This window comes from Parus major, chromosome 4A, assembly GCF_001522545.3.
Source record: "Parus major isolate Abel chromosome 4A, Parus_major1.1, whole genome shotgun sequence".
NCBI lineage: Eukaryota > Metazoa > Chordata > Aves > Passeriformes > Paridae > Parus > Parus major.
In genome coordinates this window covers 10,412,189-10,430,291 of record NC_031772.1, presented here as the reverse complement: position 1 = coordinate 10,430,291, position 18,103 = coordinate 10,412,189, and the positions used below count along the sequence as shown (strand labels likewise).

Here is an 18,103-nt window from a genome sequence, read left to right as displayed (position 1 = left end):
ACAGTCTTCTCCATCATACTTAAGTGCCTTTAAGCAGAGGTCTTTGGGAGTGCAGAAAGAGGAAACCTCTGCAAGGCTCATTCCCCAGTGCTGTCCTTGCTGGATGAGTGCAGGGAGCAGTGAGAGCACACACTTGAGCACTGTAGCCCTGGGCTGAAGTCTCATCAGCCTCTCTACAATGTGGTGTGAGCATTTTCTGGTGACCCAGGGGTCTCTGAGGACTTGTATGCATTCTGTTTGAATGCAAGACTGACATAAAAGCTAATGCTACCACAATTTGCAAATCTTCTGTTCCAGCAACAGCTGGGGACCCTGGAGCATTTCAGAGGAGCAGTCTCCAGTGACACATGTAAAACACATTGTCCCCAACATCATCCCTAGATGTGTCTGGGTGAATCCAGATAACTGTCCTGCTTCCCTGAACACCCTGAAGTAGTATGAGAGGTTCATTACAAATGGTTAAAATTTCAGAAAAAAACAAATGTCATATTGCTGTAAGGAATGTGTTCAGAAGATTAGACAAATAGTTTAAGTGATAAACCAGCTTCCTACAACTTTCCACTGAAAATAATTCTTTCAAAATTCAATTTCTGAAGTTTTGTAACATTAAGGTAGTGATCTGCTCTCTACCCTTATTCTCCATAACATTCAGAGCCTGTTGTAGTCTTGCTTTGTAAATCCATACACTGATTAGAAATTATTAGTGTAATTTCTGCACACAGTACATAATAATTGATTGACAGCATTGAAAATATATGTAAGCACACATAGAGACCTCAGCTCAGTGAAAGATGTGATGTGCAGCCTGAGGGTTTTTTAATTTACAGGTAATGTGATGGTTGTTTCCCAATTTTCAGTTGTGTAGTGATTATCATGCTATAATTTCAGTTTAAAAAATAGCCAGTGAGCAGTCATATTGCAGTGTTTTACACTAGTGTCTCATTCTTGCAATATTCCAGTAGCCTGAACACATTCACCAAACAGTATGATTGTATACCAAATAATTCACCTATTCTGCTGGAGAGTTGAGACAAATCCTGCTCAGAATCATCTGGTTTCTGAATGAAACATTATCCAGAGTTTACTGAAGAGTTCTGTTTTATTAATGGGTGTGGATGACACACGTATTGTAGCCAGGGAGTATGAATTGTTCGTTTGGATTGCTCTCATTTGTTCTGATGCATATTTGATGGCTTGAGAAGTGCAGTATTCCAGGGAACTTGTCCTGACAGTTGGGGGAAACAAAGAAAATCCATTCCTGGTGGAATCAACTTTCTTTAGGAGCACTAACAAGACTGGTATCATATAAATGAATGCAAAAGTCTGGATTTTAATTTCTACTGCTATTAGGACTGGATTTATGTGTAGCTCTGTTGCAGCATGTCTCACCCTTGTTCCTTTCTGAAACTGTGATTAAGCTAAATACATTTTTCCGTGCAGCATCATACATAAGTTGCAAGAAGTAAGTTGCAAGAAATGCTATGCCCTAACGCATGCTTATGTACACTGATGTCCTTGAAAAATACATATTTAATGAATATGAATGTAATTATTCCCAAGAGTACAAGTATTTGTTTATACTGCTGGTTATGTTTCCTATAGAAAGCACTATTTTTGCTAATAATTACTTTAAAGTTAATACTTCTTATTGTCTTGAATTATTTATGAAATTAAGCATGTGCTGCCACTTAGTGACCAGAAAAATGGAGAAAAGTTCCTTGATCTCCAGATTTATTGGTTGAGTTACGGTCTTAGAAAGTGAAAATCCCACATTCTCTGTGTTTTGTGGTTGCTAAAAGCTACAAACAGATACTGTAAGGAATATTGCTGTATTTCTAAAGGTTTAGCTGGGGTTCATCTCAGCTATTCTACAGTGTCTTGGTACACAGCTGTGGTCCAAGTGGTATAAGAGACCGATCACCACATTTATTCCTCTGAAAAGCAAGACTGTGGAGAAATTTGTTCTCCACTTTTTTGTTATTTCTCTTCATCTCCATGCTTTGAGAAAGGAAATATCTCCTCTTTGTATTTCTATCTAGGGCCTTCTATCAACCCTAAATCTACTTACTTCCTCTGCCACACATTAAGAGTGATTCTCCTATTTCACACCTACATTTTGTTCATCTGTGGTTCTAAACTGTTTCCTGACATTTTTGCTCAAGAGGAATGTAGTTTCTGAACATATACCAAAGTGTGGGCTCTTGACATCTTTGTGTTCCTCTAGAACATGAAACTCAAACTTAGCAGATGCTGTGCTTTCCTTCTATCCTTCACAGCTCTCTGAGGTAACAGGTTTTTGGTGGCCCTTAAATCCTTTCAGTTTTTGGGTTTTTTTCTCTGTTTTTCAGGCTGCTGAAATACTTTATAAGAGATGTATTGCAAGAAGTGTTCAGTATGCTGTTCCTCTAGAGGGTCTCTTCCTCAGGAGTCTGCAGATCATTTTGAGGTCACACATGATGTATTAATAATGCCAGAGAAGGGCAGAGAGGCTACCAGCAAGCCTGTCTACACCACCACTATTAGTTTTAGAAGTTTTAGGAGTTTGTGCCAGTAAAACTAACAGAGGGGGAAAATCCATAAATAAAAGCAGAATTTCTGCTGCCTTCCTCTACTTGATGATTTTTCCTAGGCATTAAAGAAACACAGTATTCTAGTTCAGGCATAAAAGAAGTTTTATGATGTGTTATGATCCACTGGTATCACTGGAAATTCTTGCTTTTTAACACTTGTGGAGGACAATGATTGCTTTGCTTGGAGAACAGACTGGCTTCCAGGACAAGAGGGAAGAAGATACCGGACTTGAAAAAATCTGATGAGCTTCACTAAGACCCATATATTTTGTTTATAAACCAGATTCAAGTATTTTAAATTAGAAAAATTTAAAAGCCTAATTTATTAGAAGCAAAACTGTTCAGTTCAGGGATATTAACATTCTTATATTGGCCTTACATTAGTTAAGGAGTAGAAAATTCTTTCTTCACTTGGTTACTAATTTTAAATATTACTACTGCTCTGGTTGCATATATAGGAAAAACATCTATCTTCCTGTAGAAGCTTTAGAAAATAAGATGCTCTCCTGTTACTAAATTGTTATTTCAGAAATTGTGGTGGCAATGTCCCACTGAACTCTTTTAAATAATCCAGAGATTGCTGAGTTCTGTATCATATGGCTTGTAAGCATTGGCACAGAAGTGGGGGACTGGCCTCAACTCTGCCTTGGGTGGCTGTGATCAACCCCAAGCAGCTCAGTTATGTGCTGGTGCCTGCTCCAGTTCAGAAATACACTTTTCACTGGCACGATGGTGTGGCCTCATGCACCATGAGCTGTGGTGATGTATTGTGAGAAGGTGACAGAGGAAACAGGGACAGAAGGACAATGTACAATGAAATAGAGGTGCACATTAAAGCTGAGAGAGAGAGATGGGGATGACCTGGAAAGAGGGGGAAAATCTAAGAAATTTGTGAAGAGCATGTAGCTGTTGGAAGCCATCCTTAAAAAAGTGTAATGTGGTCCTGATAATGTTGTAGGAAACAACATACTCTCATGCTGTGCGCTTTGAATCCTAGATAAGCTATTGAAGTGATTTATTCTTTTTCCATGGATCAAACATGTAGGAAATGTTTTTATTCCATCCAGCAGTGAATGCAGTCCCATCAAACAACCTACTTAAGTTTCCCTGAGCTGACACCTGTCTCAATATCCACAAGAGTACTCAAAAATGCTGCCAAAAAGAGAGAAATATATTATTAACTTGGTTCTCACAGAGCATCTTTCCAAATGGATGACAAGTCAGGACACATGAATGTCTTGCTGCATTACAAAGTGCATTAGCTCTATTTTGCTGTAGCAGAATTCCTCAGTGAAAAGGTTAATAAGGGATCCTGGCATTTAAGTGCTCATAATCAACCCTCCAGGTTTCCTGTCAGAAACCACAATGGACAATGAGGGTGCCCTGGTTGTCAGAGTGCACCCAGGCCAGCCCTGAGCAGAGCACAGAGAGCATCAGCTGGACACACCCTGAGGCACCTTTCATGATGTCTGCAAAGTTTATTCTTTCTGTAAGAAATTTGGCAGAAAGTAGAGCCTATTTCAAACTCAAAGTACAATGTATTGTATTTGTAGAAGGTAGAAAAGATGGCTGAATCATAACATTATGATTTTCATGTGTTCTCTTGTTTCATGGATTACAGGAAATTTTTTTTTCTTCCCCTTCCTGGCTGTTTGCTCAGAATGACAAAAATACATAGTGAGATGATTAAATCAAAAGAAGTTTTTTTGTTTTAAAATACTTTCTTTCTGAAACCATTTCTCCACAAGAGTCCCTGTCTTCCCAGCTCATACTCAAAAGCTGGGGTTGACTTTAGTGACTGTACTGCTAGGAGGAAAGTCTTACAGGATAGGTCCTCCTGTTTCCTTAGATGTTTGCATTGGGAATGGGATAGTAGAGAAGAGACAGCAGGAAAAGAATGTACAACTGCCCTTAGTAGTTCTTTATGGTTTAATTTGGTCAGCCTGTATTCCACAATCCATAGCTCAATTAAATTAACTTTATTTTCTTGCCTTTTTTTTGTAAACTCAGTCTGATGTTGAAAAACTAAATACATAGGTATGTGCCAGCTGCCTTCTATGGTTTTGCTGCAGTTTTATTTTTTAAATTCCATTTTGAATGTGGGCATGATTAGAAGTCAGTTCCTGTGTTTGCAGGTTTTGGACTGGAAGCACTGCAGGGGTGGGAAGGGCACTGTTCCTTATGTTACCCTGAAGCTGTTCTTTCCTCACTCTTAAAATGCACTTACACTGTAGATCACCCTGACCATCCCCAACCTGCCATCTCTGTAATGGCCTGGTGACCCTGCTTCTGCTCAAGATCAGAACTGACCTGTACAAAAAATAGTTATTTCTCTCTGTTAATTCTCAGTGCAGAACCCTGAGCTAGTTCACAATGCAGTTGTACAGGGGGTCCAAGCCAGGTGAAGTAACCAGGGGAGGCTGAGCAGAATTGTGGTTTCTCCAACTTTTCTCTCACACATTAAATTCATTTACAGTATCCTATTTGTCTGGAGGTTTATTAATTGACATGTGATCAGTGAAGACCTGCTGATGGATAGTGAGAAGTTGGTAGGGAATTTTAAAAAAACCCAGCAGTAACAATTTGTGCTTGTAAAATCACATCTGGAAAGCCCACTAGATTTTGTTTTCAGCAAATTTTGTCTTCCATTTAATTTTTTTTATTTATATATCAATTTATTTGTTTTCTAGTACAGCTAATGAAATGATAAACTCTTGCATCACAGGAAAGGCTGACTCTCAGTAGATTTTCCAAGTATAATAGGCTCTCTTCCTTTCTTCTCCCACATATTCCCATTATGGCTGAAGGCTTGGAAATGGCTGGTGGAGGTTGACTGCTTAGTACCAGTTTCCCCAGTAGCAGTGAGATTGTTTCTAGACACTCAGGAAGGTGGGAACTGCCTTTGTGACTTTTCACTGCCAAGAGAGGTTGTCAGGCTTAGGTATCATAAGTTCTAGATTCTGCAAAATTATTTTAAAAGGTCAGCTGGGAAAAAAATCCTCTCTTTTCTCTGAGATTACATATAAATATCCTGTGATTTTGTTCTCAGTTAAACTGATGATAAAAGAATTGCAGATTCTGCTGAATGAGTTGATCCATGTGCAGTTGTTTCAACAACATATTTGTAAAATAACCATACTCCTTTGCAGAGATATTTCTGGTCTCAGTGGAGAGAGAGGCTTTGGTGATCTTATCAAGGGTACTCCTGGGAAACAACCCTATGGCTGCTTTTCATATCTTTATTTTTCTGCTTCATTTTAAGTCCAAGAGTCACCAAATGCCACAGCTGGTGCCTTCCTGAGATACAGCTCTCCCTGCTGCTGGTGGTGATGCCATTGGATCTCACTTAGTACTTAGGCTCAGTCAGCAGAGCTGGATCTTTACAAATTGACATTTGCGTCATTTTCCTCTGTGTGTTTGTGCATGCTGATTTTTTAAATCCACAACAAAAGACAATACAGGAAAATCCTACCCATTAGGCTTTGCAGTTCTGTTACTGGGTTGTGAAATCTCATTTTCTTCTGCAGCATCTAATCCAGAGATACGATAGAATTGACTCCTAACAACTTCTTAGATTAATATTTTTCCTAATAGTTCTACTAACTAGAAATATTTCTAATAGTCTGTCAAGGCACATGAGTGATGTTCTTCATACCCTTTGAGTACAACAGAAAACCTGAATGTAGAAGACATTTCCTTATCTCTTCATCTGTGTTCATAAATGTGTTTCTTCTGCTTTGTTTTTTTTTCCATGGAAACGAATACATTTGGGAGGAGCAGCCTCAGCCTCCAGTTTATCTTGAATAGTAATGATCAGCAAAAACCTTGATTCTTATAAAAGACAGTCTTGAAATCAACTTCTTGGGGGGTAGTATTGTTGGGATTGGTGTGATCTCCCCAGCTACACCATCCCTTCAGAATTCCTGTTTGCTGTCCTGTTCCTGTTAAAATTGATTCAGTTATCCAGAGCTGCTTTATTTAATTTCCTCATTCCTGTTTTGTTTTGGGGTTAGGGGAAGAGGATGGAGAAGGGAGCATATGAAGTGCTTCCTCTGTGGTCCCCAGAGCATGTGCAGGAGTGAGGAAAGCTAAGACAAGTTCTTCAGATATGCTTGGAGCATTGCCAGGTCTTTCCTTACCTCCACAGAACATGACAACTCTCAAATGCAAATCATTCTCTTGTAGAAGCCTGAAACCATCTCTCATCTGTGTGTGTCCTGTACGATACATAGGTACCTCAGAAGTATTGGGCTATGACAAAGCAAATCAGATTAATAACAAGAAAGTTACCTCAAACTTTATTAATAAACATAATTGAAAAAATGCATATTAAATTAGAAAGTCAGGTTGAAATGTCAGACAAGGATTTCTTGTGATATTTACTGATGCAAGCTTTATATCCTGAATCTCTGAAGTGAGAGAAAGGGTAATTAAAGGTACAACTGTAAAAATATCAGTGACTAACATATCACAAGAGGGAAATTTGGGCTCTTCAAAATGGAAAATCTTGCCCATGCAGCATGACTTCTATGGCACTATAATATGTGTACTAGTTGTTTACTGGTTGATAGCCCTTATTTATAAATGATAACCTGATATATTAAAGATTTGCATTTATAGGAAGTGGTGGGCTTCAGAATGACAACAAGCAGAGTTAAATCACTGTGGTGTTGTGAATTGAGTATGGTTTTCTTCAAAATCTGGACTTCTAGAAACATAATCTTCCAAAGAGGCAAAGCAAGACCCTGTGTTTGGGTTTTTTTATTTTTAATATTACAAGATACACATTTATCTATTAGCTCTTTCTGTGTAGGATCTTTTTCCTTATTCCATTAGTTCTTGCAGAGTTGAGGACACATATTTGATGTTTTCAGTTGAGTTATATTTTCTTGATGATGTTAGAAGATTCTCATATAAAGAAGGCAAAGACCATTTTTTTTTCCAAATGTAAATCTACTTTAATTAACATGAGTGAGAAAAATTGCTGTCAGAGTTAAAGAAAAGAAACTGACTTCCTCTGTCAAATATCACTTGGGAAAATAAATAAAGGTGCTTCAGGGTATAAAACAACTGCCAGAAAGTTCTGTTGTTTATGGAGGGAGATGGAGAGAATTTCTAATAAAGTATTTTCTTCACAGTGAAGGAAAACTCATAGGTTCAAACCAGTTTGTTCAATAGTTGCTTCAGTAATAAAATTGTAGTTTTCCAATTGTCAAATTTAAGTCAATGTAAAGACCATTGCAAGCTCTGGTTTCCTTTAGGAAAGAAGTTACATCAGCACTTGTATTTGCTGTTCTGTGTTACAAATCAGTATTTTAGTAACCATAAGTACAATACAATTTTAGCTTTCACCACCAAAAGAATTCTTCAAAATGAATTGTGTTTTTTAAAATACAAATAAATAAGAGAGCCATAACTTAAATTGACAAAAAGTGAGAAATTAAGTTCAAGCACTAAATCTTTACCTAATTGTCCCTAAAAATTAATTCTCTCCTATTAAATCTGGTATTGTCAGATGTGAGTTACAAAGTCATTTGTTATAGAATGTCAGCCTTAACTGTAATGAATGATTTGTCATTCTGTTTCACACTCTTGAGGGCTTAAATCACTATTTATTTTCAGATTTATCTTTCTCTATTGATTTTCCACAAACGTAACTATTTTTCTTAGTCAATTAAATATTACATAAAGTATAGCCTCTCACCTCACATTTAATCTTTTCCCCCTAAACCTAAAATATAGTGGGAAAAACACACCTGTAGGAATGCCTCTTACATTCTGCTGCAGGTTTAGATTTTTCTTCCTTAACTCCCATAAAGTTGGTTTTTTATCTTGGTGGATAAATGGGGCTCTAAATTTCATAAAGATTGCATTTCATATCTTCTGCTGGTGTTTCTAAATACTGTTACTAAAAAGCCAAGCAGGTTTAAAAGCAGGGGTGTGTCAACAATTTAATAATTGCGTGCATAGCACTGTGTTTACATGTGTTTAATATGTGCACTTGTACACAGTTTGATAGTAGATTTGGGCTGAGAAACAGATTTCAGGATGAGTCCTTTTTGCTTCTCACAACATGATAAGTGATTTGTATTGTTAACTGTCATTATTGTAGTGGTTTCACATTGATGGATATTTGGTGATGAAGGAAGAAACCACCCATGGAAATGAGTTTTCTGAGAGAAGCTGCTGGGAGCTTCCTCTGTGCCTGGAAAAGGCCAATAGCTGGCTCATTCTGAGAACTGACAACATTTTGCACCATTTAGAAATTAGATCCACTTCTGTGAATTCCGCATTTTAAAAACTACAAGCCTGGAAACTTTTTCCTCTTTGCTTCCAGTCTCAGAAGGGAATGGAGCTCTGGTGAGGCTGGCCCTGCTCCCCCTACAGCCTGTGCGGCCTAGGCGGGGAGACCAGGCTGGACCTCAGCAAGGGATGGAGGCTGCAGGCCCTGGCCCCAGGCTGGGCCTGGCCACAGCTGCTGACATCTTGTCGATATTAAAACCCCCCTGCTCCAGCCCGCACCTATGGCTCCAGGCCGAGCCAGGCCTGCCCCTGCTCCCAGTGGCTGGGCAATCCATCATCATTGCTGCGGCCACTGCCCACTAACATCTGCAGGCCTGGAAAGATTTAACCCTTTCAGTGCACAGATGAGACCTGCAGACCACGATTCTCCCCTTGGGTGAGAGAAAATAAGGATGCGTAGAAGACAACGTGAAAGCACCAAGGTCAGTAAAGGAAGAGTAAAGCCCTAGACAGAAGGTGAATGAGGAGATGCCTTAGTGTTGGCTGAAAAATTCTTTTGATAAGGCCATGGAGATGGACAATGATACACTGAAATATCCCCTTTAATTCATGAGAGAGTATGGGGGAATGAGGTCTTCAATCTGTAGATGATGTGAACTGTAGTAGATGTGAGTAGAGGCATCTACTGATAAAGCCAAGGAGATGTTGAAGTAGCTGTGATCCCATGAGAAGCTTGAACAGAGAGAGAAATGAGAGTGATGAAGACCCTTTGTCCCCAGGGAGAGGAGAAGAAAACCTCTGTTCCCAGAGATGAAGATCACAGAGACAGATGAAGAGAACCTTTGCCTTTGAACAACTCATCCTTAAAGTAATACCCTTAAAATAATACTCTATGAAATGAGTTCATGGCCCATGGATACAGCTATAAGAAGGCTGTGAAAATGGGAGAAATTTCATGATGGCAGAACTTTTCCCAGGCAGCTGCTATTCATGGAAATGAAAAGCCATGAGAAAACTTTCTTGTTGAGAAGTCTCCATGGCATGACAAGAGAAAATTGCTCTCCCTACAAGAACTGGTGAAAGACTATTATATAGCTGGTAACTGATTTAACATCTCAAGTTTTGTCGCGATTTTGTCGGTTGAGAAAGGAAAGAGTTGGGCAGGGGGAGGAAAAGTGTTCTGGAGGTTTTGTTATGATGCTTCTTATTCTTGTAGTCCTGTTAATAAAGTTTCTTTATACCTTTTATGTCTGTTTTGCCCTTCTCCTGTTTCATGTCTCACAGCAAGAAATGAGTACATCTGCTGGTGATTGTAGCCACCACTAAACCCACCACAGTCATCAAGAGTATCTGTACTTCTTTCCTATCCACATGTTTAGAACTGACTGTATGTGTCTGTGTGCACATACATATCAGGTTTGTTATTTTGGTCTTTTCTATCAAGTACTCAGTAGTGGGACAAATGGCATAAGAGATAACTTGAATGAAAAGTAGTATGCAAAGAGATTCTTTTTCTTTTTTCTAAAATATGTCTCTATGTACATGAACATTCAGTGTTTTATTGTGTTAAATCTCAAGAGTGCTGAAGTAACTTTCCTGTCTTTAAATTATTGGGAAAATTTCTGGTAAAGATTATTTCATTATTCAATGGAAAGCTTTGATTAGCATGAGTGGGGATAGGTTTGTTAACTTGGGAGAGGAGACGGAGCTGATTTTAACATCAGTTTGTGAAGTGCCCCTGCCTAGGAAGGCAAAGATTTCGTTTCAGATAAGCATTGATAAAGTGAGAGGCGTGGTTTTAAAGCCGGGGGGAAAGTAAATCCCACTCTCTGCCTCAGGGGATGGGCCCTGAGAGCCTGGGAAGAGCTTCCCCATCCTGGACCCTCGTGGGGTGGCAGCCCAAGGAGTTCTGATTGGTTCTGTGCCCCTGGGGTTTCTCCCTTCTATGTTCCTATTAGACCCCGACCTTAAACTCCACCCTGGTTCTGTCCCATAAAACCCCACACCCTGCCTCTGTTCGGGGCTCTCTCTCTCTCAGCTGAGTTTGTTCCTTTGTTGAATAAATGGTTTCCTGAGCAGAAGCCAGTCTCATTGGAGTCCCATGCCAGTCACCAGAATCCATAACCTCCCTGGACTTCATCTTGCAGCTGCAGAATGCAGCATCAGTTTACATCACAGAAGGAATTACAGAGGGATGCAGGGGCCAGGGGAGCTCTCGGGGGTGGTGTGCACAAAAATGGCTTGGCTTGGCTTGCTGTATGTCACTGGGAACGGCGAGAAGAACAACACAGACTATCTTGTGTGTTGAACAGGAGAGCAAAGTTTATTACTTCAGATCTTCTTTTATAGACCAATACGTGAAAGTACAGAAAGATAAAACTCTTATTGGTTTGTGAACTAACACATCACCATCATTGGTCAGTGGGGTTCACCACCCCTCGACTTTCTCTTGCAAGAAAACAAGAAACTGACAAACAGCACCTGCAAGGCTGTCTTCTGTCTCTGAGGATTGTTTTAATTCCTCCTTATGAATTCCCAGGCCACTTTCTCAGGTGAGACTGAGAAAGTTATGTGGCCTCCTTTTCCACAGGCACTGTGCTCTCTGCTTTTGCACATCTTTAGCATCAATAGCTGTACCCCATGTGTTCGCTAAAACACCGTTCTGAGAGTATAATTCCTCTGTCACTTTATTGGAGAGAGATGCAGCTCCACAATTTGACTGAACTCATAAGTGTCCTTGAGAAAACCATTCACAGGGAATTCAGTGGCCTTTTTCTGGTTAGTAGACTAAATTTGTATAAGCTGGTTTTGATTTCAGGGAAACTTAGGTCTAACAAAATTTTCTTTTATTCCATTTTGTACAACATTAAAAATAAAATTTTATTATTCTGAACGTGTTTTAATTGTGTGAGCTGTTTCATTGCATGAAAATTTATTTTCTGACCTATAAATAATCTCTGTGTGTCTATAATAGAAGTCTGGTGTGGTTTGTTGTTAGCAAACAGTATATTCAATGGATTTAGCTTTTCTTCATAATTTTTCTGAGAAATATCATATAGAACAATAGTAATTTGATCTGTAATAATGTTAAAGAATTTTATAATTAGAACATTAAAATAAACTGAGTAGTTGGGCAGTATCTTCTTAAACAAGGTTAAATTAGCAACATACAGCTAATTATGTTGTGTTTCTGTTCAAGAATATATTCCTAAATTTCTGAAACAAAGCAGAACTAAAAATTAAGTCTCAAATATTTCCTGAACATACTACAAATATCCGGTTAGAATTATTAGGAAATCTGAATGGATAGCCTGAAGAGTCAGAGTTCACTAGATCATATCTCAAGATTATATTTTGTATGATCTACAAAAGCTTGGCAGAATCCTCCAGGCTGTACTGTAATTTTAGATGGAAAACTTTGGTGTACACTGGACTTGGATAAGTCATACATCAGTGCTTAGGTATCTGGCTTTCTTTGTCTTCAGGTTACAAGATGCTGAAGACTGAGAGTTCTGAAATTAATTCTGGAGATGTGCTGGTTATAGGCAATAATTGAGTGTTTTCAGTAGCAGTACTTGTTTAGCAGTGGTAATTTTGCTGAAATAGCAAGTGTTTAAAAGAGATAAAGTGAATTAGCTGGGGATGTTTTTAAGAGCAGTTGTATTGGAAATGGCTCAGTTACTAAATAAAAGTAAGAGGTAATGTGGTTTTCAGTTGGTCCAGGGCAACTCTGTAGGAAGGACACTCCTTGGTTAGAAACTGTATTGGCATTTTGAGCTTCATTATCACTGGTTTATTCTGAATGATAAACTTTTCTATGGGCACTTACCTTTTTCAGGGCAGCACTGTATGAACTTTTATTTTAAGGATAATACAGCAGATCACCCATCCAGCTAGAATTTTTTTCATCCTGTCCACAAGGTAACTGAGTCTTTCTTTTTTTGTTTGTTGGGGCTTTTTGGCTGGTTTGGGTTTTTTCTTGTGGGGGAGTGTCACTTTACTGTTTAAAGTCAAAAGACAAGTTCTTTAATCAAGCTTTGCCTTTTGGTATTATTTTTCTCCTGTATCTGTGTGTTTTGGACTTATTTTCAGTCTAATTCATTAATAATTCAAAATGAATGTTCAGTAGCTTTGCACATGTTTAATTCTTGTGACTGAATTAGATTGCTTTCACATTGTCCTAATTATTGGTGCCTTAGATTTTGCAAGCCCAGCTTTGTAAGACTGTATTTTAATACCTTGTCGGTGAGGTGAGAGGAAAACATTGTTAGCCTCTTTCTATCCAGCTGAGGCCAGGTGTTGTGCATTAACATTTAAGTAGTGCAATTAGAGCCAATTATGATTTAAAAAGAAACAATAAAATCCACATGAACACAGTTTGTTACCCATACTTTTTTGTGGTTTCCTGCTTTTGCTTCATTTTCTAGGCATCTGTTCTCACTTTCCTCTTGATTACAGTAGGGCTTCAAGCTGACATTTGCATTGACAGGTTAGGTGTGTGAAGAGAAGAGACTCTGGATGATAATGCAGAAAAAAGAACTTGGGTCAGATTGTACTTAATCACTAAATTCCCTATTTTATTATACATCTAAAGGATATAAGGTCTACTGCAAGCTACACAGATCCCTGGGAAGCTGGGGTGCTTTCAGCTGCTGTTGAATATGTGTGAACATAAAGGCAATCGGTGGTAGCTGTGGGGATAGCTTTTAGAAGAATGGTAAATCTGATCAGCCAGTTTGAGATTTCAAAACAAAACTTTACGAGATTTATTCAGGAATGACATACTCCTTGCTGGGATGCCCTGTCAGTTTGCAATACCTATCCTGGTATTGTATTATTGGATGATGCATATACCATCCTTTATCCTGTAAATCCTGTTACTTGGGTACTAGTTACATGCTTTCCTGTGACACCTGAGCATCAGTCATAGTTTCTGTCTTTTTGGTTGTGTTGCCCACATGTGTTAATAAAATGCTTGTATTTGGTCTGTAGCTGTTAGTGGTATTGGTTACATGCTACTTTTGCATGCTTCCATTTGAGCTCAAGACAAGCTAATATAAATTATATCCTAATTAGCGGACCTGAAATTTATGTCAGGTACTCTATTTGGACTACATTTCCACGGAAGCCTGTGCTTCTGTGGGGATCTTGGAGTGCCTCATAGATCTGAGTTCTTTGATAACCCCCTTCCATTGCCAGAAAGCTCTTTCCTACTCTTCCTTACCCAGCGATAGTTGGGACTAGAGTATCGTGTCTCACTGTCCACTTGTGACAGGAAGTGTTGCTACTTCTTCAAGTGCATGCTGTTGAGAGCAGATTTTAAGTATCTGGAAAAAAAAAAAAAGTGGTTCTTCATCAATCTCTGCCTATGAGACAAAATACGATGAATTCTAAATAAAACAGAATAAGGTATTTGTAGTGATATTTGCATTTATACATGTTTTTGGCAGGAATGTAATGACAAGTGAAATGCGAATATTTCATACTAACTTTTCTCTTTTTCAATAGAAATTAAGACTGCTGCTTCTTGTCAGATCTTGTCTTGTCAGATCTCTTAACCTAATGGGGAAGCATAGTTGTGTGACTGCTTTCTTAGGTTCTGTTCTTAATGTTCAGCCTCAGTACATTTCTGACCTGTTCTTTAATCTCATGATGATTCTGAGATGCAGATGTTCAAGAAAATCCCAAATGCTGGAAGACAAGTGCCTTTCTGTTTGTGTAAATTGATACATTGACTTTAAAGAAAAGTTGAGTACATTTAATATTGACATATGTCTTATATCTGCTTCACCATGTGATGTCTCACAGAATAGTAATGCAAAAATATTGTTGAACAGTACAGTTTGTTTTGCATTAATATTTAATCTGATACCAAAAGCACTTAAAGGAGCTGGGGATGTGAGTCTTCTATTAGGAGGTGCTTCTTTGTTGCACTGAGCAGTTGCTCCCCTAGGAAATGAAACCAAGAAGTTTGTTCAAGTATAATTAACTTTTAAAAATTGTTATGCTGGGAAAGCTTTTGTTTCAGTTTCTGTTTTTAAAGATTATTTCTTCAGAATCAATCAAAAAGCAACTTCCTTGATGTTACAAAGGTACAAATTAAGGCTAATAAACTGATACTGAGTGAGTCAGAGAAACACTGATAAATATGAATGCCTCTGAGAGCATTCTGCAGCTCTGAGTTGTGGATGAACTAGACAGCTTTCTAAAGAAAATAATCGAATCAATGAAACATCAATTATTAATGTTTTTTGATGCTGGAAAATTGGAAGAGCTGAAAGAAAATCAGTATGTTGTTCCAATCCCAGAGAACAATGAGCATACCCAAGGTTTTGCAAGCCTAGCTTTCCCCAGCTATGTCTCCTTCCCTGAGAGCATGTTGGGAGGCAGTGTTGACAGGGTGATGTGAGGATTTCAGCTTTTGTTTCAAGTAAAATAGTGTTCTTTAGTCATGGGAAAGCATGGAATTATTTCCATTGGGCCTAAAGGCACTCACAGGGAAATGGATAAAAGGGCTTAAGAAAATCTTATAATTTAGACCTATACCTTGTTTTTTTGGAGCTTAAGTCATTACTTCTGTACATCTCAGTCATAAATACAGTTTGCAACCCTGTATGGTCTTGATAATTGGAATGTTGGATTTGACCATTGTAATGTTTGGATTTGACCACACAGTTTGACAGCAGCTCAGGCCCACCTCTTAGTCCTGTGGTGCAGCAGTGGGCTGCTTGTTTTGCTATGCACTGCTATTGCCAGTAGCTATTGTTTGTGCACCAATCAGTTGCTCATTGATTAATGGGCTTTGAAGGGGTAGGAAAAGTAGGCAGTAATGCTTGCAGCAATTACTTCAGTGCTATTCTCTCCTCCCAAATTATACCTGGAGCATAGGTAACTGAAAAGTGCCTTGTATATTGGAATAGGTCCTTCTTTGCCCATTAGGGATTGCTGTAGGTTGTGCATCATCTTAATGTGTCAGCAAAACACATTTTTTTCCTTCCCCCATCCCAACCACATCGCCTTACGGCCTTTCAAATCTTTATTCCTAAAATTTCAAACTTGCTGGAATATTTCAAAGTCAGAACTTCCACTCTGAAATGACCATGTGCTCATTCATGAGTGAACTCCTCACAGTTTCCTTGGCATTCTGGTACCTGAATTCTTAAGGGTGTTTGTGTTCATTCTGTGAGGAACAGTACTTTGGCCATTAGCACGTAAGTCAGGTCCTGCTGCTGACTGCAGGCTGGTCAATTTGGATATGTTCTTCTAGAGTAGCAATATTGAAATCAATGAAGTAATTCCTTTGGTTTCCAGCTGAGAATCTGTTTTTTCCTTTCAATTCTTACACAGACAGATGGTCTTTTCTACAGCTGGAGCAGTGTTTCTTACTGATATCTTAGATCTCTTGAATTTTAAGGAGGTAGTTTTTATGTTTTCAATTGTCTTTCAATAGGTTTCATTGTGTTGCACAGCACAGCAAGTGGGATGAGATGTGGGTGCTTTATATACTAATTTTGGCAGTCATACTTTGCAGCAGTGCTTTAAATGTCTAGAGATGCTATTTATTGGCATTCCATTCATTTTAAATATTGATAAGAAAATGTTCATTTATTTAATGAATAATTTCTGTCACCTTGTTTGGCTGTGGAAAGAACTGATCTATTAACTTCAAACACAATATTTATGGATAAAATCCTTAAGCTTTAAAATTATAAATAATTAGCTGTTGTCACAGCACTAATTATTGTATATACAGTGTCAGCAGGGCTATAATCTATCTGTCCAATATGTATTCTGCTCAAATTACATTAATCATAACTTGCTTAAATGTTAGCAAATGATTCTGTAAAGTACTTGCAATAGCGATTCTTGCAGCCCAGAAATAATGAAGATGTAAATCACTTCTACGCATCATTGCCATAATATTCTTACGATAGGATTTGAAACTGCTGCATCCGCTTTTATACTAATATTTAAGATAGATATTCTTTGTGATGGCAGCATGGTGTAGTTCCTCAGTTTATTTCCAACTGTGTAGGTCCATGTCATAGTCAATTGAATTAATGAATTTAGATTAATTTTTCAAACTAGTCACGAAAGTCAATACTAGTCAAGTATACTCTAAATTCAGAATAACAATATATACTTTTTGAACATGACACATCATATTAGCATGCATGCTAGTAGTAGTAGATTTTATCCTATGAAATTCTGAATGTCAGATATAATTTTGTTTAGGGTTTTGTGTGAATATTATCTTCCCACTTAGTGGAAATTGTCATGGTTTACTTGCTTCAGCAAGGATATGCAATTTTATATGACAATATACTGCTTAATTTTGCATGTATTTGTTTATATTGTGCAATTTGCTTGATTTGTGTTTGGCTTTCTTAGTGTTTCTTAGTTTTGGAGTCCGTGTTCCTTTGTATATTGGCAATACCAGCTGCAACATTTTGTGATCAGCTCAAAAGCAAACATGCCTGCAAGCCTGAATGTCGGGAAGTGTAAGCAGAGTTTATTGAAGAGACCACCAGCTCGAAGCCTCTCTCCTAATTTCTTCTTGTGGGAAAGTACTGTAGAACTATTTACTTGTCATGCAGGTTTCATTTCAGAAGCTTCTGTCTATTGTTGCAGTGATGAACCTGAGCAGTCATACCAAGAGTTGAGTCATGGTACCTGTAGGGCTGAGGCAGGAAAGATGAAGCTGAGCTATTTTGCTTAACTCATCAGCAATTTATTTTTTTTTCCAGAGTAATTTTGTATGTTAAATTTCCAATCTGTACCATAAATTCCCATCCGGAATTTAGTAAATATGCAGAAAATTTATAGTCTTCCAAATTGAATTAAAACAACAATATTTAGGTAAAATTTTCAAGCTCATTTAACATGAGCTCAGTGGAATTGAAATTTTTGGAGGCTGTAGATTTCAGTCCTTTTTTGAATAGTGTCAATACTTGGAAGGTTTGAGACTTCGTCCCTAACAAGGTTATCAGCCATTTGATGGCCATCATCATGCCTGAGAATCTCAGGAGAAGGGGATTTTAAAAGTGTTTTTATAAACAAAATGAATAAAAGTAAGACAGAGTAATAATGAGGAACTGCATTTGTCAGCTGCTTTCTGAAGTGTGCCATACTTGTTGCTAGGATAATGGAGAAAATTAATACATCCTGTCAGGACCGCATGACAGGAACACTGAAAAGCTCTGAAGTGACTGTACACAGTGGAATAGAGGAAATCCACTTTGATCTACCATTTTTGATGTTTTATAATTGCACTTATTATCAGGTCCTTT

General features: G+C 38.1%; 1 protein-coding gene across 5 annotated transcripts in view; it reads left to right on the top strand.

Moving 5' to 3' along the window:
* TENM1 (teneurin transmembrane protein 1) overlaps positions 1–18,103 on the top strand; it is a 313,366-nt gene that overhangs the window by 118,926 nt on the left and 176,337 nt on the right. The gene's annotated exons all lie outside the window — the stretch shown is intronic.